Here is a 24,268-nt window from a genome sequence, read left to right as displayed (position 1 = left end):
CTGTTAATTTTGAACAAGATATTTCTTCAATGAAATATAACTAAAAAAATTTAGTTCCTGAAAGGATTTAATCCTGATTAAAACATTGTCATGTACTAGAAATCTTAAATGTCAGAGAGAAGTTCCTGAAGCAGTTCTGGCACTATCACTTTTTGTAATATTCTGCTTACAATCTTCTCTTTTCAAAAGCATTTATTTGTTATTATTTTAGAATTATGGTTAATAGTTATTTGACTGCTATTTTTAAAGAATGCACCACCAATCCTGGTTCTCTTCTTCTAACTTTTTTATGTCTAATATATTTCTGAAAGAAACACAGCTATTTGAATTACATGAAGTGCTTATTGAATTGTGGAGAGGAAAAGAAGAAAAAAATGGCCCTTTGTGTATGTCATGTTGAAAATGTGCTTAAAAGCTATGTATCTTAACATCATATATTTTTCATTTTGTTTAGATTCAGATAAAATTTAGCCTCTCAACTCAAACAATGTTAATGCAGTCTTATTTCATGCCAACCAAAAGCAAAAAATAAATTACTATATATTTTAAATTTTTTAATTTTTAAAATTATTATTTATTTTTAAACACTATATTTTTTAAAAATTAGCCAAAACAAATGGTTTATTAAATATTTAGAGTTGTGTTCAGACTCTATTGGTGAAACCAGAAAGGGGGAAAAAATCATGTTTTTCTTCTTCCTTGAGCCACTCTGATTTACCTCATCTATTTCTGAAAGAATAAAATTCTGGCTTTGAAGCCTTTTGCTTGATATGTACAATGTCTCATTCTTCCTTTACTAATAGGAGAATTTGGAGAAAGGATGAGAATTCTCACTAGAAAAAGGAGAAGAAAAGAGAAGCGAGAAATCTAGATATTTTGTTCTTCTTCATCTCAATCACAAGATCTGGATAATGATTGTGACTGTTAGATACAGTGCTCTAGAGTGATTAAACACATTTATAGAACAAGTTAACCCCTCAAGTGATCACATAGAGAATGCTTATTTAAAAAATGTAATATCATCAACCAGGAAATGTTATCTATTTGTTTAGTATTGTTTAGTATTTCTTAAATTCTGATGTGCTGTAGTCAACTATCATAAAGATATAAAAGAATAGTAAGAAACGAACATCTAAATATCATATTCTAATATTAGCTTAATTCTTGCTGTGTTTGAGTTTTGCCTCAATTTCACATGCTATATTCTTCCAGTATATAAGTTGAAAGAAGATTCCCTCTGGAGATATGCTATTTTTATAGCTAAGGGAAAAGAAGTTAGCTCTTAGACATAGACAATGGGATAAAAATTTTCCCCTAGAAATAGCCTTTGACCACTTCTGGTTCATTTTTGTAAGCCGAAGTAAGTCACATGCCCCATCTTAACATTGCAGACTAGAGGTAAATCTCACCTACAGGAAGCTGATGCAGGACAGACTAATATGCTAAGATATGCAACATGAGATGAATAGGAAAAAGAAGATAACTAAAATACAATCAGTCATACATGCCATCACATGTCTCTGCAGGAAGGAAGCTACTATGTACTTTTGTTTTTGAAACTACTGAGATCTTCAAATCAGGTCTTTTATGCTTGTACATTATTGGAATTAGAGAACATCTTGATACTGAGACAGCATAAAATCTCAAAGAAAGCTGGATTAATCATTTCAATATTGCATTTTGTTCTGCTAGGACAAGAAACCATTATATAGACAATATGTTATACTAGTAACTTTTTTTTCCAGAACTGGATTTTGTTAATATAAGTGACTATCCACCAGAATAAATGTCTTCCTTTATCTGTATCTTGTGCAGACAACATAGTCAAGTTGATGTGGGAGTTCATCAAGACCACTTTTTAAAAATGAAAAAATATCGACTGGGAGCCAATATACATATTTTTCCAACATCACCTTCCACATCCTCTTTCTTCCTTCCTAGGAATAACACCGAATCAATAAAAAGGCTTAGATTTTTGACACTTGAACTTGAAAGTGGAAGCAGAATGTTATGGATGTCGGAGATGACTGTTAATGGTTTTTTACATAATAATATAAAATATTATGTAAGAATGTAAAATAATAATGTCACATGCAAGAGCCCTATGAGTCCTGAAGGTCTTAACACTGTACTTCCTTAGTGATGTGATAGTAATGTCAGCCTTACTGGGCTTGTATTGTTTTCCACTTCCTTTTCTACCACCCAGCCTAAATTATAATACATAGTAATTGAATGAAAAAGTAATGTCATCTTAAGAAAGTCATTTAAGGCTCTGGGAATGTGGCTTCATGGTACAGTGATTGCTTAGCATGCATGAAACCCTGGGTTCAATTCCTCAGTACCACAAAAACAGAAAAAGAAGTGGTGTTATGCCCCAAGTGGTAGAGTGGTAGCCTTAAGCAAAAAAAAGAAAAATCTCAGGAAGAGTTCCCTGGCCCTGAGTTCAAGCCCCAGGACTGGCAAAAAATTCATTTAGCTAGTAAATGCCAAATAAAGGAGCTATACTTGGAATATATAATTGATCCTTTCAACTATGACCTAACAATTGTTCTTAATTCATGTACTTTACCTATATTAGAAGACTGTGTTGAGAAAAAAAAAAAAAAACGTTTGGTTAGTAGGTCACAGCAATTAATGTCAAGAATGTGCTTAGATATCAGGTGAGGATTAATTTAAGTCTAACTGAGATTTGGAAAACTTTTTGGTCACTTTTGGCACCAAAAAGGCACCAGCTAATTAATAGTTGTGATAGAAGTGAACGAATAAATCCAGATGGAAGAAATTAAAGATAATAATAACTAAATTATACCAGAAACTGTTCGAAGGAACCATATTTGGTTATTAAAGAACTAGTTATCAAGTAGGTTTATTCCTCATTGCCTTTAGCATTCTAAATCCCTTAGGCTAGTTCTTAATCTCTGTGAGATAAGTTTATCTCATTCTATGTTGTTCTCTCATATCTGATCTCCTTTGCTTTCTAAAAATCTGTTTCTCTATTTCTCTACTAACAATTGCTTATACTAAGTCCACTGATGCAGACCTAAGAGGATGCTAAAGTAAGAGTCCAATATCTCATGAGTCATTAATGTAACAACATGGAAAAGGATGACATAATTTTTACTACCTCAAATTTTCTGAAAACTGCAATATCATCATTTAATTCAAATTTCCATTATTTGTCTACAGTGTCATTATGTGCACATAAATGCAAATATGAGCCGGGTGTTGGTGCTCACGCCTGTCATCCTAGCTACTCAGAAGGTTGAGACAAGAGGATTGTGGTTCAAAGCTAGCCTTTTCAGGAAAGTCCATGAGACACATCTTCAATTAGCTACCAGAAACCCGGAAGTGGTGCTGTAACTAAAGTGCCAGAGCACGCAACTTGATCTGAAGAGCTGAGGGACATGCCCAGGATCAGAGTTCATGCCCCACGACCAACAAAAAAATGAAATATATTTTAAGTTTCCCCAAAAGGAATTACGAAGTCAATGGTAATCTACACAAGCAGAAAAATTTTTCCAATATCACTCAGTGCACCGACTCTTGCTAAGTTATTTAAGTTATGGTTTCTTTGCTGCACATAAAAATTCTCTTCTTTTAAAAATTGTCAATTATTACATTTATAATAAACTTCATCTAATATTTCTTGGTTCAAAAGAGAAGTCCATACAGTTGATGTGACTTGATTTTCTTACTGTCTTAGTTCAAAGCCAACTTAGGAAGGAGAGTCTTTTAAAATCTTATCAGTAATTAAACACCAAAGAAGCCAGAAGTGGAGTTTTTGTTCAAGCAGTTGAGTACTAGCTTTGGGGACAGATGGTCAAGAAAGACAACTGTTCAGCCACAGGGTACAGCCTCTCAGTTCAAGCCCCAGAAACAGCACAAAGTAAACAAACAAACAAGCAAACAAAAAAAACCCACGTATTTCTTTGGGACCATCCTTAAAGCACTTCTTTGAAAAGAGGCTCCTTTTGCTGATCATAGTCACTGGATCCTGCTTTTTGGAATCCGTATTGATATGGCGAACTCAGGACCAGAGTAAAGGAATGGATATCTGACTTTTGCAACAAGAGAATCATCTCAGGAGTTAAATATCCATGCACAAGACATTTAAAAATGTCCATATCTTTGTTTCTTTGTAGTAGAACACTGTAAAACAATGTTATTTCCTTTTTTTTCCATGCTGGCCTTCAAATGGCATATTGTTTCCTTTTTTAATACTCTCAACTAGAAGTCTACAGAAAAGTTTTATGACTAAAGTGCACACTCGAAAAAGTTAGGGACAGAGTTTCCTTCAAGCCTTGCATTATTTTCTTGTACAGTAAAAACGAGAGCACAAATTAACTTGAACTTTGTCATTTCTCTATGTTCAATTTCTCTCCTGGATTCAGTTTCTACTTCCTGTAGAAGTTCCTTCCACTTATTTCCAGTAACAATCTACGGTATTGCTCCAGGCAAAATGAATGTTTTCTGGCTTCAATGAAATAGCACAAAGACATCTTTGGACACGAGGTAACACGTGTTTCAGAGACAACTTAGTAATGAGAAAATATGGAATTTACATGGCTTATAAAACATTATCCAGGTACATATGGCCATATAAGATGATGTTAAGTGAAATGTACCCCCAAATACGGACACAACTAGTTTTTTCTTTCGTACTATTGTTTTTAAAGTATCTACCATGAATTATGTGATTTTTTTTGGTTTTTCTTCTATTTTCTTCCTCCATGGTATAACCTGTTTCCACTGTATTTGAGGTCGGTGAGCTGCAACTTGCATATACATTTTTCTAATGTGGGGAGGGGAAGGGAAATAAAATGCTGAAAGAAGTATACAGTATGACCCGTTGTTACAATGAGATGAACAAGAAACTATGTTGAAAATGAACTTTACTAGTTGGGGATGGCAGGAGAGAGTTGGGGCGGTGTGGAGAAAAGGGATGGCAGGGGAAATACAAAAGAGGAGGTAACAATGTTCCTTAGATAATGTACTCATTAACTTACTTATGTAACTCTAACCCCTCTGTCCACCATTTTCACAATAAAAAAAAAGAAAAAAATTCATCCTGGAGTACATTAAGTTCAAATTTCCTAAGTGCTCCGTAAATTAAGACCAATTTTAAGTGGGAAGAAGATTCTCAGAAACATTTTTGTCAGTGTTTGTGTTGTGCATTATTACCCAAGTTACATAAGTTAACAGAAGGAGAATCAATAGGAATAGGAAAAAGAGAAGTTCTGTGTTTAAGTATAATGGTTCAATACACTATAGAAGACTGCAAATAAGACAACTTTGAAATAATAAAGGCAAGGCCAGTATACAGATCTATGGGAGTGATATAGAGTGACATTATTACTAAGTAGAACATGAAGGATGAGGTCACTCTCTGAGTTCTGAGTTCCTGAGTCAATACAATAAAGGCTGTATATGACAAACTTACAGCCAGCATTATACTTAATGGTGAAAAACTAAAGCCATTTCCTCGAGTGATAATTTTTAATAATAGAAAGTCCTCAAGTGAAATTTCCCCAAAAGAGCTTGAGAATATTACATAGGTGGGAGCAGAGATAGTAAGAAAGTCAAGTCATCATTAATAAAGGGATCAGATCCAGGGAGGAATGAATCCGAGACCCCTTCACTGCATCTGAAAATGTTCATATCCTGTGTCAAATGTTAGAACATCTTTGAAAATAGTACATGAACAGTCTGGGCCATCAGTCTAGTGGAAAATATTATTGGAGAAGTTCAGAATTGCTACTATATATCTAGATTAAATAAACCAACAAAATATGGTAGGACAATGTAATACAAGCCAGGAATTCTAGCACTCAGACTAAGATAGGTGATTAGAGAGTGGAATTACACAGTGATACATTCACTGGACTAGGTAGTATAGTTTTGTCTCAATAAAACAAACCAAAAAAGGAATAAAAAATAAACAAGAAAGTTATACAGTTAGATGTTTGGGCTAATTTTTGTCATTATGTTTTGAGAAGTCAAGTTTCCTATTGTAATGCAACTCATATATACTCCTCAATTGTGTTTTAAATGTTCTCTTCAAAACAGAACATTACTAGATGCAAAAGAGCTCATGATTCCCAACCAAAAATTTGAAAAAGTATGCATCATTCTGTTAGAGTCCAAAGAAATGATGAAGGATTAAAAAAGCTTAAGCCTAGAGAAGTAGGAAAGTTCATTTAATGTAGGACTTTGTAGACCAGGCTAAATTAGAATTTAGATTTAAAATAAATATTTTTTGTTTGTATTTGATATTCTATAGGTTACTACCAAATACTTTTAAAGTAGAAGATTTAATTTACAAATTCACAAATGAATCTGGCATTCTATTTGCCTAAAATATTCTTTCAAGTGAGGTATATTTAAAACTTAGGTAATAGTTAATTCCCACAGTTCATAAGTAACATGATAATGTGACTAATCTAGACAAAGTTGCCAACAAATTGATGCTATTAATTTATAAATTTAGATAAAGAGCAATTTTTTGAGATTTTGGTGTAACATGGTATGAAGAGAGTAACTGTGTGACATCTTTTTTCTTCTGCTTATACATAACATATAAAGAAATTTCCTGAACCATGTACCTGTGTATAAAATGAGAAAAATGCTACGGTTAGGGTTTGTTTTTATTTTGTTTTGTTGTTTGGTTTGTCCTAGGGCTTAACTTCTAGGCCTGGCCACTGTTTTTGCTCAAGGCTATTACTCTTCCACTTGAACCTCAATGCCACTTGTGTCAGGATTTTCGTGAGCAGTTTATTGGAGATAAGAATCGAACTAACCTTCCTGCCTGGGTGGGCTTTGAACCATAATCTTCAGATCTTAATATTCAGACATTCTGATCTCCTGAATATCTATGATAGATAAAATATATAACTATATATAATATTTGCAAGTGTTCTGATCTCAAGAATAACACTGGGTGGAAAATTATGCTGCAAAGTTTTGTGCAGTATTCTTTCCACAATATGAAGGGCATCACATTAGCAGAAGTGTAGTATTTTTTTACAAAAGTTATACGCTTGTCATGATGGGAAATTAGGGAACTTTAAGGTACACCTTAAAAGTTGGAAATTGTTGGGCTAGGATGACTTTATGGCATAAAAATTTGGGATTGATGGTCATAGAAATCATAGCTCACTTTGATGAACAAATGTTTACTCTTGAGGAATTATTGTAGATACTTCATAATTTTACCTACTACCAGACTGTGGCTATTTTTTTCTGTTGAATTTAAATATGTAATACCCAATTGAAAACTGCACCTATTGCAGAATTAAATAAAATGCAAACAGGTACTGTTTTGAATGTCTCTAGTATGGCATGTTCAGAATTTGGAAATGAGTAGTTAGAGTCATAGGAATGTTGAAGAACACATATACTCTCTCCTCTTAACAAATATTCAGTTTTAAAAGTTAGCGGTTTCAACAGAATTGAACTATTTTTTTTTAGTATGAGACAATACAAAAAATTTTTTTTCAAAATAATGGCAATTATATTCTGAAAATATTGTATACTTTGATAATATTCAAGTTGATGACCCTCTGATAAAGAAAGGGATAATTAAGTCAAATTAGCAGCCAAAATGTTCATTTTAAATGAACATTTATTATAATACATTATAATATTTATATTTATAAGTATTATAAATAAATATTTATATAATATTTATATATTATAATATTTATTATACCAATACAGTGAAATTTTATTTTGTGCAGCTCATTTTTAAATTTAATTTTATTGTCAAAGTGATATGTAGAAGATGTTGCTGTAATTGTAAGGTAGTGAATACATAACATGATGAAGTTTTTACCCGCTCCCTCATTTTTCTCACAGTTTTCCTTCACTCCAATACCCCTCACAAATTGTAATGTAAATTTCCAACATGTTGTCTTGTGAGCATTGCTATTCCTTTAGTTTTCCCTTTTTTTCTTTGTCTCCCATTTTGTTGTTCCTCTTCCCTTGCCATATTAAGATAAATGTATATACAATACACAGGATACTTTAATCAAATATAACAGGGATAAACCAAAGGGAAAACACAAAAGAAAAAAGAAATCACATAGTACATTAAAAACAACAACCACAAACAGAAAACTCTGTTCCCATATCCAGGAATTCATTTTGCTTATCATCATTTTATACGGTCATACATGCATACAGTTGAGCAATTCTGTTCAACTGCTAGGACTATCCTAAACATTTCCTACTTATTACAAATGAGGAAACCACGGAATCTGTTTCTATGTGTCTTGTTTATTTTACTTAGTTTGATTTTTCCAAGACTTTCTATTTCCATATGAATAGGAAGCATAAAATTAGACAGTGCCTACATAAATCACATTTTGTCAATTCATTCATCTACTGAGTGGCATATTGTTTTAAAACATGACTGCTTGTAAGTATCACTTAAGGGCATTCAAAAACGAGAGATGCCACTTCCCCTGACATTCTAAAAGCATGATTTCTAAGTAAGATAGGATGTTATGGTGGTACGAGTGTTGAGATATCTGGATGATTCTAATGTATATCTTGCACTGAATTAGGCAGGAAGATATCCAATATCATAAAGGATAAATACGGTAGTGAAAAAATATTTCCCTTGAGAAATATATAGGAGGCTTCCAGAAGTATAAAGTAGTTCAGATAATTTTGAAGAATTTATAAATGCAAGGTCAAGTATGTCTCTTTAAATAATAATTATGTAAGTGGAAGGGCAAAAGAAGGGGAAGAGAAAAAAATAAGTGACAGCAGATCACTGTCCCAATAGAATATAAAAAGACACAATCTATAACTTTCATGTTAAAGAGAGACCAATAGAATATATGCAAAATCTGTACTTGGCTTTTTCCTACTTTAATGTTCCAATGGCTTTCATAAAATGCAGATGCATAGATTTGTGTCTTCATTTGCTAAAAGTTTCTTCCAGAAAAGGTTATCAATTACTTATAAATGATGCATAATTCCTAGGTATTCCAGTTATCACATACACTTTTGATTGAGTTATCTCTGTAGAAACTCAAAATAACAGACAAAAAAACCCTCAAAATGAACAGAAATCACATCTTTGTCTTAAACGCTGTAGATTACAAAGATTTTAGCCAACACCAAAAACGTCTCTTTAGGTATTCTGCATTTTGTGTGAAGAATTTTTAACAATAGTTTTTTTGCTGACATGTAATTCACTTGCAATATATTATCTCCTTTTATTGTATACATTTAGTGCTTTGGAAGTGAATTGTACCTTCATAGGCTTTCAAAGCCTAATTTTCACAAACTTGCATTTCTTCAAATAGAAATGCTATACATTTTAGAATAGACATTAAAATAGATATAAAATTCTGTTACAGGAATTTGTCCAGCATACATCCTCTATAGTGTGTCTTTTCAAAATTTGATTGTGGGGATTTTTTTTCAAGGGTCTCACACATACTACTCAAGTGCACTGTCAATGAACTACTTTTCCCTTTCCAAATGCTTTTTATTTCTCTTTAATACATTCATAGAAGTGTAATGAATTGATCCTATACAATTTTTTTGACCTTTAAGATTTGAAAACTTGCTCGCTAAAATAATTGCAGTATTATACAAATCGATCATTATGAGGAGTTTATCAATTTCTCCACAAATGCATTACTATATTTTGTGTCATCTTTTTATATTAAGGTCATACTAGTGAGTTTTCTTTTTCTTTATTCTTAGATACTAAAGAGGAACTTATTTCATATGCTCCTCCTATTGGCTAATAATTTACACATGTTCTTTAAAGAAATATCCTATTCAGGAAAAATTATATAGAATTAGAAGATATAAAAATACTTAAGATTCAGAATCATTGTAGCATTCACATTGTAGCATTAACAAATATGTTCCCTGTACCTGTTGAATATGTTTTCACTTCGGTTATATTGTCCTTTGAATTATGGGTATAGTGTCCTTTGGATTTGGAAAGGCTATCACTTGATATAATCCAGTATATTCTTACATTTCTTTAGCCACTAATGCTTTTCATTTAGAAGCCTTTACTGATACAATGTCATGAATTTTTACGTTTATCTCTTTTAGGTTTTTATATCTCACATTTAGTTTGATAATCATTTTTTATTTTAAATTTTTATATAAGGATTGAGGTAGGCCAGGCGCCTGTAGGTCACGCCTATAATCCTAGCTTCTCAGGTGTCTTAAATCTGAGGATCACGGTTTAAAGCCAGCCCGGGCAGGGAAGTCCATGAGACTCTTATCTCTAATAAACCACTAGAAAGCCAGAAGTGGTGAGGTGGCTCAAGTGGTAGATTGCTCCCTTTGAGGTGAAGAGCATACGGACAGCGTCTATGCCCAGAGTTCAAGCCCCATGAGTGACAAAAAACAAAACAAAACAATCAAAAAAAAGGATTGAGGTAGTAGTCTAAGATCAATCTTTAAATCTCGAAAGAGATCAATACACCCATTTAAGATTTTATTTTTATTTCATAAAGTCATAGGATAGTTTTCAAAATCTATTGACCATAAAACAGAATTTATTTTTGACAAATCTGTTACATTCTTCTATATGTCTGCTCTTGTAGTAGAACTATGTTGTCTTCACTACTAGACATGGTAATAAGATTCAAAGCTAGTATGAAGGCTGAAGCTACACCATTTTACAAGATTGTTCTGACTGTATTCCTTGAATTTACATACGAGTTTATTGATCAGGTAGACCAATAATCTACAAAGATATCTAGATGTTTGATAGACACTCATATTTTGTACCTTGTAAAAACACAAGACCCCAGATATTATATATAGAAAAATGTCTTCAGAGAATACTTGAAACAACCAAAATTAATTCAGGAATTAGTTAAGATGTAGATAACACTGTAGCATAACAAAGCTGAATGCTAAAAACTTGAGCTGTAAAACAGAGGAGAGTGAGAGGGGAAAGAATGATGGACCGCATAGGAGCTATATATCATTACTATTGTGTTTCAAAAAACAGAATCAGAGAAGAGAAGGAGAAAAATAAAGTGTCCTGAGACAAGTTTATTTTTAATCCATCTAATAGCTTGTACTAAAAGACAGTGAAAATGGGAAAAATTAAAATAGAAATTAAAGCATTGTATATACCTGTTACAATGAAAAGAAATTGTAATAGGAATATGATAATTAATTCCCAAAGAAATAAGAGAAAGAATAGTTAAACTCTAAAGGGAAAAAGAATGAAGAGAGAAAAGAAGCAAAGTAAAAACTTTATCAATAACAAATACAAGAGTTTGGAAGTGGAAAGGCAGTGGAAATATTCTAAATAACAATAAAAATTGCTACCATTGAAAGAATATGGGTCACATGTCATCATGTATAATTTTGAAAAAACATACTAGGAATGAAAGTTTGAAAGTCATGGTTTAAAACACTATTAGGATTATAACTAGACAGTATAGCTCAGTGGTAAACCATTGGCTTTGCATATATGAAGCAATGGTTTGATCTCCCACGCATTACAAAGTACACACAAAGCACACACACACACACACACACCCAAAAACCACATAAGTACACACACACACCACATCCACAAATTTGCAATATTGATTTTATCATATTAAACGGAGGAAATTATCACAAATAGTAAAAGTATGTTAATATATGAAATCATAATATTGCTTGTACTATTTAAAAGTTTAGTAGAAATAAAATAGTCACAATATACTTGGATTTTAATAGATTAAGTAAATTGAAATTAATAGAAGACATGAGAACTTTTGCAAATAAGTTTTAAATAATAAACATTTTGAAACATGTGTCCATTTATTTTGACAAAAGATTGATGTTACTGGTGTTTTGACTCAAGATTTAGAATATGATAGTGATGTGCTGTATATAACGCTAGGGATGGCTATATCTATAATCATGTCACTCTTACTACTTTTATAATAAGGTCTCATAGTTTCCCAGTCTCTCCCAAATGACAAAGCCTATTTACACTTCCCAACATAGCTAGAAAATGGATGCAACAAATCACTATGCCGACTTCAAACTTTTTTTTAAATTCAAGTACAAATATTTCCAAAAAGTGATCAGGTAATGAAGCCTTTCTTAATAAAGTATGTGCTTCTTGAAAATAAAGTAAGTATTTGTTAGCTGAACAAATACGTTTATAACTATAAGAAAATAAATGTGGTTAGATTCACAAACCATATAAGAATTAAGAAAATAATTTTTAAATAGCCACATGTTAAATATTTTAAAAGCAAAATATATGTGTCTGAATAATTTACATGTGTAAAAATCATGCAAAATTAAATTAACTGATCCTAAACTCTGAAAAAAGTATTACCCTAAAGAAACAAAAGGAAACATTTAATATCAAAATTTGAAATTTAGAAAATAAAATGAAGTAGGGGCTGGGAAGGTAGCTCAGTGCTAGAGCACTTTCCTTGCATGCATGAAGCCCTGGGTTCGATTCCTCAGCACCACATAAGGAAAAAGAAAAAAGTCGTAAGTGGCGCTGTGGCACAAGTGGCTCAAGCGCTACCCTTAAGCTGAAGAATTGTGGGACTGGGCCCAAGCCCAGAGTTCAGGCCCCACAACCGGACCACCCCCCACAAAAAAAAAGAAAAGAAAATGAAGTGTACTATTTAGTTGACTTAATTAAGTGTAAGCCCTCTGTATATCAATTTTATCATAAAATGCATGAACAAAAAAAGCAAAAGTACCCATTGATCAATAGCAACAGCAAAAACATCAGTAGTTCTTGTTTTGAGTGTACAAAAATATCGATGGAAGATATAACAATGTTCCTTCCTTATGAAATGTACTCGTTACCTCATTTACGTAACTGTAACTCCTGTGTACATTACCATTAAAATAAAATTAATTTGAAATTAAAAATTAACCAAATGATATACCAATTACGAATTCTTAGAAACCATTGGTTAAAAACTTTGTAAAAAACTGCACTAAATATCCAAGGAATATAATTTGATGATACTATTTAAATACTTCAACTTCTGCAGAAAAGCAAAGAGTTTGAAAACTGTTACAAAGTACCTCCCATGCTCCTGGATTGGAAAGATTAACATCGTGAAATTGGCAATACTTCCCAAGGCTATCTACAAATTCAACGCAATACCTATCAAAATTCCAACCTCATTCTTCAAGGAATTAGAAGAGGCAATCCAAAAATTCATATCGAACAATAAAAGACCCCGAATAGCAAAAACGCTCCTCAACAGAAAGAACACTGCTGGAAGAATATCAATACCAAATTTCAAACTCTACTATAAAGCCATAGTAATCAAAACAGCTTGGTATTGGCATAAGAACAGACCTCAGGACCAATGGAATAGAATTGAAAACGCAGAAATGAACCTACAGACCTCTAGCAATCTAATCTTCGATAAGGGAGCTAAAACAATAGAGTGGAAGAAAGACAGCCTCTTCAGTAAATGGTGCTGGCAAAATTATTTAACTACATGTAGAAAACTAAAGCTAGATCCTTATATTTCACCCTGCAACAGAATCAACTCCAAATGGATCAAAGACCTTGAAGTCAAAGCAGACACTCTGAAAACATTACAGGATGGAATAGGAGAAACCCTAGGTCTCCTTGGCTCAGGCCGAAATTTTCTGAATAGAGACCCGGAAACACAACAAATCAAAAAAGGATGGACAAATGGGATTGCATAAAGTTGCAGAGCTTCTGCAGGGCAAATGACATAGCTAGCAAGATCAATAGAAAGCCCACGGATTGGAGAAGATCTTTACTAGCCATACAACAGTCAAGGGTCTCATATCTAAAATATACTTGGAATTCAAAAAATTAAACCCCCAACAACAAATCCTCAAAGAAACAACTGCCCAATAAATAAGTGGGTGAAAGACTTAAAGAGAAACTTCTCTGAAGAAGAAAGAAGGATGGCTAATAGACACATGAAGAAATGTTCAACCTCCCTAGCCATAAAAGAAATGCAAATCAAAACAACATTGAGATATCACCTCACTCCAATTAGAACGGCAAAATCAAGAACTCTAACAACAACAGATGCTGGAGGGGATGTGGACAGAAAGGAACCTTACTTCATTGTTGGTGGGAATGTAAACTTGTTCAACCACTTTGGAAAGCAGTATGGAGGTTCCTCAAAAGACTTCACATAGAACTCCCCTATGACCCAGCAATCCCACTTTTGGTCATTTACCCAAATGTTTACAAACAAGACCACATTAAAGCTACCAGCACAACTCTGTTTATTGCAGCATTATTTACCATAGCTAAGATCTGGAACCAACCCAGATGCCCCTCGGTAGATGAATGGATCAAGAAAATGTGGTATATATACACAATGGAATTCTATGCCTCCATCAGAAAGAATGACATTGCCACATTTGTTAGGACATGGAAAAACTTGGAAAAAATTATATTAAGTGAAGTAAGCCAGGCCCAAAGAAACATAGGTCCCATGGTTTTCCTTATTTGCAATATCTAGTTTATGTATGAGTCAAGCGGAAAGGTCAGATAATGTGATGTCAGGAAAATGAACCCTTAGATATGTATTTTAATGTTTTTTTCTTTCATGCATGTGTTTCTAACACATTTATAAGATTATCTCTTTGTTGTTTTGTATGTCCCTCCCTCAGACTATAACCCCTGCTTTCACTATATTTGATGTCAGTATAACTTGTGGAGGAGATGGGGAAAAACCAGTTGTTTAAGGATACACGTGGACCTGTTGCAACAATGAGAAGTACAAGTTGTCATGTCCAAAACGAGATTTACAACGTCGGCGTGGGGGGGGGGGGAAGGGGAGGGAAGAAGAAAGATTGGGATTGGGGAAGGAGGGGGGAGGCTGGGAAGGCAGGTGACGGGTAAACAAAGGAGGAGGCTGCAATGCTTGGTAAGAAATGTATGCATTATCCTGCCCATGTAATTGTAACCCCTCTGTACAGTATGTTCACAAATAAAATTAAATTAAATTAAAAAAAACTGTTACAAAGTAAAGAAATAAATCAGAATAAATTACTATTAATAATAATCATAAGACAAATATATAGAATCAAATATGTAAGACCTGAGGCAATTTGCATTCTTTTGCACTTAATAAGTGAAAATTTTCTAGGTCTTTTAAAATTATCATAAGTTTAATGAAGAAATTATTCTGTCACATCATATGATAATCAGATAAAGCTGATATTTGAGCAAAGAACAGATTGCATTAAGTTTTGGGATGTTAATGTATATACTTATTTTGATTGTGGGAAAATGTGGGGATTTCCACTTTGGGTATATTGTTCTTGCAGGCCGGTGTCATATCAGTGGTTAATTTTAGGAAAGGGTTCCCTTTCCACAAGAACATGCACCTGATCTGTCCTTTTAGCCTTCCCATCATCAATAGCATCAGAGTTGCACACCAACTTGTCTAGCTTGCTACCTTGACTGGCCTGGATCTGCAGTCCTTCCAATCTTAGTTTCTAGATAGCGCAGGATGGTGGAAATGATCCAATTCACCCAGCTATAGATTGAGAAGTAAGTCCACTAAACTTTTGGCTTGGGTTCTGTTTTCAAGCCTCCTAACTAGTTAAGAGTACACATGGTATCCCTTGGTGCCAAGCAGTAAGAATATTTTTAAAGCAACTAGACATATATATGACTTAGGCTTGTGAATACCTCAGAAAAAAGAATAAAAGAGCAGTGAAGCGCAGAGGACAGGGAGAATTTTAACTAGCTATTCAGAGGCTGAATAAGCTTAGCTAGCTACTCGGGAGTCTGAGATCTGAAGACCACTGTTCAATCATGAAAGTACAACGATTATCTCAAAAAAAAAAACAAAAACAAAAACCAGAATTGTAGCAGTGGCTGAAGTGGTAGACCACTATCCTTGGGCACAGAAACTGAGGAATAGTTCCCAGGGACTATGAAGGCTCAAGAATGATGAATGCATTCATGAGCATATGCACATGTGCGTGTGCGTACTCGTACATGCATGCACACATACAAAAACACAAATGAGTATTTCAATGTGTAGTTCTTTATTTTTTTACCTTGCTGTACTTTGTTTCCCTGTATTAGTTCACAAATTAACAAAATCAGCTAAGGACATATTTACATAAAATTCATCATGTTTCTCTAAAATCTACTCTCTCTTTGGAAGCCCGGTTTTATTTGACGCAAAAGTAAATTATTCAGGAAGTCAATTCATCACTCTCAAGTCTATAGTATTAGAAGATTTTTAGTTTCCTCCTAGCAATATGATTTTTTGAAATCCTGCAACAAGCAATATATTTCTTTCACTAGAAGAGAAACCTCTGTCAAACAGTTAATAATAGCTTATTCTCCTCCTGGCATTCATCTGTAGTTTTATTTTCTTCATATATTTCATGATCTCTCTGTGTATGCCAAAGACTGCCGTGAAAATAAAAACACCCTTCTCAGAGCTTAGCATGTGTATACCATTCATAGATACTGAAATTGCCTTGGAATAAATAATGTTCACGCTGACTATCTTGAGAAAGAAGAATTGGTTTTTCAGCCCTTTAGGTAAGAACTTGAGGGAAAGAAACAAAAGGAAAAGTGAAGAACAACTCAGCACATAGATTCAAATGAAACAAAACAACCCAAGAAAACACAAATTAATTCAGTACTCAAGAACCTGCAGGAAATGAAAGATTTTAAAAAAAATCAGCTATGACAAGCTTATGAAATTCATGACTACACGGGAGTGCACTGTTTTGAGGATAGTGGCTAAAGCCCAGACTGAACAGAAAGGTCTGTATACAATGCACCTGTTATTCTAAATTCCAGGCAGAATAAAATCAAATTGATTGAGGCCAAGTTCATACACAAGTAGGAAACCAGTTTCTAGCTGAAAAATAATCAGGATAACTTAGGGCTGGGGGCATGACAAAGTGGTAAGAACACCCATTTAAGGGGCACAAAACACTCAATGCAAACTCTAGTATTAGGGGTATTAAAAAAAAAAGCTATGGTTTTAAATAATTAGAACAATCATAATACTTGAGTATTTGAGTGGAGAAAAATCCATTAGAGAGATAGAATGAACCCACATTGCAATGCTACTTTAGTGATGTTTAGTGGTACTTCAGACAAAATAAAGTTACCTTGCAAATAAACATGGATGTGCATTTGGGTGATGGAAATACTCTACTTACGCAGGTGTAAATTAAATAGATTTTTTGGGTTAGATTGTAGTTCTTGAACTAAGAGCCTGGGTGATGTCCCTGAGCTTTTTCTCTCAAGGCTACCGCTCTAATACTTTGAGCCACAGTTCCAATTCTGATTTTCTATTCGTTGTTTGGAGATAAGAGGGCCATGGACTTTCCTGCCCAGGATGGATTCAAACCATGATCGTCAGATCTCAGCCTCCTGAGTAACCAGGATTCCAGGCATGAGCCGTCAATGTTTTTAATAATTTAGTAAATTGTATAGGTACAGAAGTTATAAATTATCATTGTAACCTTTTTAATATATGTGTGTATGTATAGATCAATGCATACAGTTAGAAATGTATTAACATATTTTTACATCTACAGTAGATTTATGAAATAATCCTTCATTATAAAATAAAATGGAAACAAAAGTTAATAAGGAGCAACACAAAGGGAATTGTTATACGTTACTTTTTGTTGAATGGAATATGAATTGTGAGAAATAGTTTGGGAAAACCATCTCTACTTTAACAAAATGGATAATTGCTATTAATTCCAATCCATCTATTTGCCTATATTGTGCACCCTCACACATGAGTGTCAAAATCAAACCACACTTTTTGCCTTTGTATTTAACACCCCTGATATAATTTAGGGGATAGATGAAGTAATCAAATAAAGATTAAAATAATAATAAGTGAGTCTATGAGTTAGAGCTGAAAAAGATTTTAAATATGATAATAGCTAATTAAAATGCATACTTCTTACTTTTTCTCTGTTGTTATGTCTCTCATGCCCACATAAGGAAAGTGCATAGACTGTTCTCACTAAATTTATGTAATTATTAAAAATGTATTGAAAGAATATGGGCACAGTGTGGTATTAGCTTATTGAGACCTGTATGAGTTAGTGTGTTTTTGAGGACTTTCAATACGTTGTGATGGAGATGAAGGGAAGGATGTGCTTATTCTGGAAACTGGCTAGAGGATTTCACCCAGAAAGATAGTGATGAATTCTTCCAAAAGGTTACAGTAAAATCACTTTCACTGCACTATTCACTGTAGCCATGTTATGGAAACAGCCCAGATGCTCTTTGGCGGAGGATGGTTGGCAAAAGTGTCATATATACATAAGTGGATTGTTCCTATCCATTATGAAGACTATTACGTTATTTGCAAAGAAATGGATAGATCTAAAATTATGTTAAGTAATCGAAGTCAAAGCCAGACACACAAAGGACCCATGTTCTGTCTCATATTTGGAAGCTAGAACTTTATGCAAGTTTATACAGCAATATTAACCAAATCGTGCTATTTGTAGAGGAGTATTTAAAAGATGTAATTTTTTATAAAATTGAACTTTTAATAAAAAAAAATGAATACCAGGAAACTATCACTTGGAAGATGTGAGGGGAAGTCAAAGGGAAGGAATAAAGAGAGTTATGGAGGAAGAAACTGAAGACATAATATTCAATGCAGATAGTATGAAACTAGAAAAAATTAAAGTGTGGTGAGGTTTAGAAGGGTAGGGAAAAGTTATATAAAGATCCATTATACTTAAAAACATGATTTATTGAATGGAAATTGCCTCGTACAACTAGTTAAGATAATAAAAATATAATTAAGAACAATGAAGACATCTGATCTTAAACTGTGTTCTCTTAAACCATGAGTCAACATAATAGTTACCTCCTCAGAAATTTTCTTTGCAGGTATTTTCCTCATAGTGAGAGAAAAATGATCAATGCAATGAGTGTCAATACATCACATTGCACATCATAAAGAAACACAATAAAAATCACAGTAAAAATGTTAGAATTCACCACATGATTAAATAAAGGTAGAATGTGCCAAATGCTAATTGATTATTTTTCCAAGTACTTTACCTGTGGTATCTAATTTAATCCTCACAATAATTCCATAAAGTGGAACTACTTACATTTTTAATTCTCAGATGATGATATTGAAGTCTTCAGAGTTGTAATTCCATGTACAACATTGCACACATGGTAAGTGTTAGCCTGAGGTCCATCTCCAACTGTATCAATTAACCTCATTCTATTTTATGACTAAAATACCAGCATGTAGTCTACAAATTCAAGGAAAAATTCCCAGAATTATTGTGTACACTCATAATATTTCAGTTTACCTTTGTTAGAAAATAGGGAACTGTAATATGAAAACTCAAAGTTCATAATCAATGCATACCTCCCTGGTGAAAGGAACTGCTAAAGTGTAACATTCTTGTTTTCTAGGTCAAAATAGCAGAAATCATATTATATCCCTTCACTCAACACTGCACTGCCTGGGGACCCTATTCTCTGTTTAACACTGTCTTACTGAAAGAATGACCTCCCCAATTCCTGATGGAAAGAGACTGCAGGTTTCATGGACCAATCATTTCCACATTGTAGCTCAACTAAGTTGTTAACCATTAGAAGTATTTTGATTGCTTTTTATACCCAACATTTTGAGAGAAAGGTACTACTTTAAAATGCTATTAAAGCAAGACTGATATAAAAATCACCTTTGATCCCAGATAAATATTTTACCTTTCATGTACCCAAAAATGCAGTCTGACCTATCATTAATGCTAGGAATGAGAGGATAAAAAATCATAGACAACAAGGCCTAAGCATGAATTAAATCCTCTCCAACTTGTGAATACTATTGGTTTAAAAAGACATAAAGGGCTGGGAAGGTGGCTCAGTGGTAGAGCGCTTGCCTAGCATGCATGAAGCCCTGGGTTCGTTTCCTCAGCACCACATAAGCAAAAAGAAAAAAGCCACAACTGGCGCTGTGGCTCAAGTGGAAGAGCGCTAGCCTTGAACTGAAGAGCTGAGGACAGCGCCCAGGCTCAGAGTTCAGGTCCCACTACCAGACTCCCCCCGCCCCCCCAAAAAAAGACATCAATACTACTACATTTGTTTAAAATTTCTTATGATACTGAAGATTCAATTGTAAACTGTTAACACTTGAAAATAACTCATTTTCTTGGGAGTAGGAAACAAAAAACAAGATTAATCTTAATCATTTTCAAAGACATTTATTTATACTACAAATTCACTATTATAACTACAAAGATTCTAAAAATAACTGAAGCATAGTGTCACAAAGGCCATAATTTAACTTCATCATGTACATTCAAAGGACTTTGCTAATAGAAAATAAATTTATACTAATAATTACCTCACCCAATTCACTTCCATTCTTTTACTCTATGTCTTTTAGTTTCATAAAAACTGGCTTTTCATAAAATGATGCATAAAAAGCCTATATACCCACTTACATTTTCAGATTTTAACCATGTTTATTTCAGAAATGTCTTTAGCTGTGTAGTCAATGAACTGAAATAACACTAAAATATTCAAAGGGTTTTCAGAAATTGCAAGACTCACTCTGGGTTGTTATTTATATTGGAAAATATATTCAAAAAGCCATATTTGTTAAAGTTGTGATAGTTACTCCCACAAAAGAACTATTAATGAAGAAACCTTTGTATGTATAATACAACTTCAAATGCATCCACAATCTGGAGGTGGCACATGTTTTTGTTTGTTTTTTCAATGTGTATCTATCAAACATATCCACAATACTGATTTTTCAGTCAATATGATGGGATATTCAAACCTAAAAAATACGGGGTTTATTATCTTAGTGTGAATAGATACAATCTTACAAAGAAAGTTATTTTCAACAGAAATCCGGAAAGAGTTTATCGACCTTGAGTTTCACAGGAATAACCAGAGAGTAATACCTGTTTGGTCAAGTTGGTCAAAATCACTCCATGAGTATATCTTAAAAGTATATCCAATGTAAGAGGTCAAATTCATATTTTGTACTGACAGTCATCTTACAGCAATAACTTACTACCTAATTATATGTGTATCTTCTTACCTAACATATACTGAGAGCTGAAAGTGATCTCTTTTATCTAACTTAATGATGTAAATGCTTTGATTATGATGATGTTATTATTTGACAAATAAAATGTACAGAAGGGTGGTTCCACTGAAATGACTGGACAGAACACTGATAAATAACAAAATTACAACCCAGCTCTTTTTAGCTTCACTCTGTCCACATTGGCAAGCAACATTGCAACCGCACACACACATACACACACACATGTGTGCACATGTAAACACACATAAACATGCATGCCAAATTCAGGGCTTATTGTACAAAAAAGTTCAAATAAAATATTAGTGATTAGGAAAAATGATAATTTGACTTATTACAAAATAATACATAATCCAGTCACCATGGTTGTTATATTTTACCTGTCTCTCCACATGTGACCACTTAATTTATTTTTAGTTCATTCATTCGTTCATTCATTCTTTCATTCATTAGTTTGGTGCTAATACTAGAGCTTGAACTCAGGCCTTGCTCTGTCCCAGAATTTGTTATTATTTTTTGTTTTAGTTTTCTCAAGGCTAGCGTTTTACTGCTTATACTACAGCGCCATTTCTAGATTTTGTTGGTTACTTTCAAACCAGAATCTAATGGACTTTTTTTGTCTGGTTTCAAAGCACAATCATCAGATTTCATCTTTCTGATTAGGTAGGATTAAAGATCTGAGCCACCCGTGTGGCTCCTACTTTTTCCTGTACTTATGTAATGTACATACTTAGATAGTAATTTAAAACTGAGAACATAGAAGCAAGATGTACAGTGATGATATTGTCCTGTCAAAAATTCAAGTTAATAATGTAAATTTCTTCTTAAGACCATACACAAAAAATACTTAAGAAGAAATCTGATGATGATGTGTGTGTGTGTGTGTGCTGTTGCAATATGTTCCACAAATAAGCACTGTGCAGGGGTGTCCAGCCATTCACAGTTATTGCATGAATATGTGCCTTCAGATACCAACTCATGGACAATGTCTAGGTGTCCACTCTAGGCTTCCCGATGAAGAGGGGTATACTCATCCTCATCCCTAGTATTCATATGAGTGGCCTTTTTGGAAAGTAGTCTCTGCACTGTAGTAAGCTGCAAGGCAAGCACTCTACCACTGAGCCACCTTCCCAGCCCAAGGATTAAGATTCTTCTCTTTATGTAGGCGACTAAAAATGTATTTACTAATTTCTATATATGAATTCTATTTCCATCTCTTTTAAAAAATCAAAAAATTGTATGCTCTGTTAATTGATTAGAAGCATGGATTTTGTGGCTAGTTAGGTCATTGCACATCTGTATCTTTCTTCCTCTTTCTCTTTCATGGTTCTCATAGACAATATGGTTGCTCCATAATTATCCTAATTTATTTTGCTTTTATATTTTTGGTTGCATCATTTCACTTTCTGCTCTGCCATTTCCCAAAACAGCACCAAATAAACAGAAAAATCCAGAAGTGGTTCTGTGGCTCAAGTGGTAGAGCCCTTGCCTTGATTTGAAGAGCTAAAGGACAGTGCCCAGGCCCAGAGTTCAGGCCCCACAACTAATTTTTTTTAAAAAAAGAATCTAAATACTTGGTAATTCTACTAACAGATGTGACTGAAATCAGGTGAATTACACTTTTCCTGTACAATGAAGGAATAGATCCAGGCTAGGAAATCAACTAGAGAAGGCAGACAGATTGTATCTGTGACAAAACTTTGTGGAAAATGGAATCGTGGATTACTTACTGGTGATTCATTTGCAGTTGAAGCATGATTCTGAACTATTGCTTGCTGATTGTGAACTATTGCTTTGATCATTATATTCTCCAAGAAGTAAAAGTGAAATTTAATTGATAGCAAAGGACTACTAATACATTTTGACTTCTCATTAAGCATCTTCAATCATCAAAGTCACCTGAAGACAATAGACAGGCCTATTTGTAGATGAAACCAAGTGTCTTTAAAAAAACAAGAATTGGACATTCTTCTTTCTTCTTCAGAGAAGTTTCTCCTTAAGTCTTTAGCCTACTTATTTATTAGGCAGTTGTTTCTTTGAGGATTTGTTGTTGGGGGATTTAATTTTTTGAGTTCCAATTATATTTTAGATATGAGACCCTTGTCCTTTGTATGGCTAGTGAAGATCTTCTCCCAATCCGTGGGCTTTCTATTGATCTTGCTAACTATGTCCTTTGCCATGCAGAAGCTCTGCAACTTCATACAATACCATTTGTGCAAACTTTCTTTCATTTGTTGTGTTTCTGGGTCTCTAATAAGAAAATTTCAGTCTGCACCAAGGAGACCTAGGGTTTCTCCTATTCCATCCTGTAATGTTTTCAGAGTGTCTGCTTTGACTCCGAGGTCTTTGATCCATCAGAAAGAATGACATTGCCCCATTTGTTAGGAAATGGAAAGATTTGGAAAAAATTATATTAAGTGAAGTAAGCCAAGCCCAAAGAAACATAGGTCCCATGGTTTCCCTTATTTGCAATATCTAGTATATGTATGAGTCAAGCAGAGAAAGTCAGATAAGGTGATGTTAAGAAAATGAAACCTGGGCTGGGAACGTGGCTCAGTGGTAGAGTGCTTGCCTTGCATGCCTGAGGCCCTGGGTTTGATTCCTCAGCACCACATAAGCAAGAAGAAAAAAAGCCAGACGTAGCGCTGTGGCTCAGGTGGTAGAGTGCTAGCCATGAGCTGAAGAGCTGAGGGATAGTGCCCAGGCCCAGAGTTCAGGCCCCACGACCGGACCCAAAAAAAAAGAAAAAAGAAAATGAACCCTTAGATATGTATTTAAGTTTTTTTCTTTCATGCATTTGTTTCTAACGCATAAATAAGATTATTTCTTTGTTGCTTTTTATGTCCCTCCCCCACAGTATAACCCCTGCTTTCACTGTATTTGATGTTGGTTTAATTTGAGGAGGGGATGGGGAAAAACAATTCGTTTAAATAAGGATACAGATGGATCCGTTGCAACAATGAGAAGTACAAGTTGTCATGTTGAAAACGAACTTTACAACTTTGGTGGTGGGGGGAGGCTGGGAAGGGATGTGAAGGGTAAACAAAGGAGGAGGCAACAATGCTTGATAATAAATGAACTCATTATCTTGCCCATGTAATTGTAACCCCTCTGTACAGTATGTTCACAATAAAAATTTAAAAAAAATTCAGAATTGTGTAGCTATTTAAAAAAAAACACAAGAATTTAGGTAGTCATACAAAGGA

Source organism: Dipodomys spectabilis, unplaced genomic scaffold, assembly GCF_019054845.1.
Source record: "Dipodomys spectabilis isolate Male_0828 unplaced genomic scaffold, ASM1905484v1 ptg000242l, whole genome shotgun sequence".
Lineage (NCBI taxonomy): Eukaryota > Metazoa > Chordata > Mammalia > Rodentia > Heteromyidae > Dipodomys > Dipodomys spectabilis.
The sequence above is the reverse complement of the archived record's forward strand: the minus strand, read 5'-3'. Positions refer to the sequence as shown.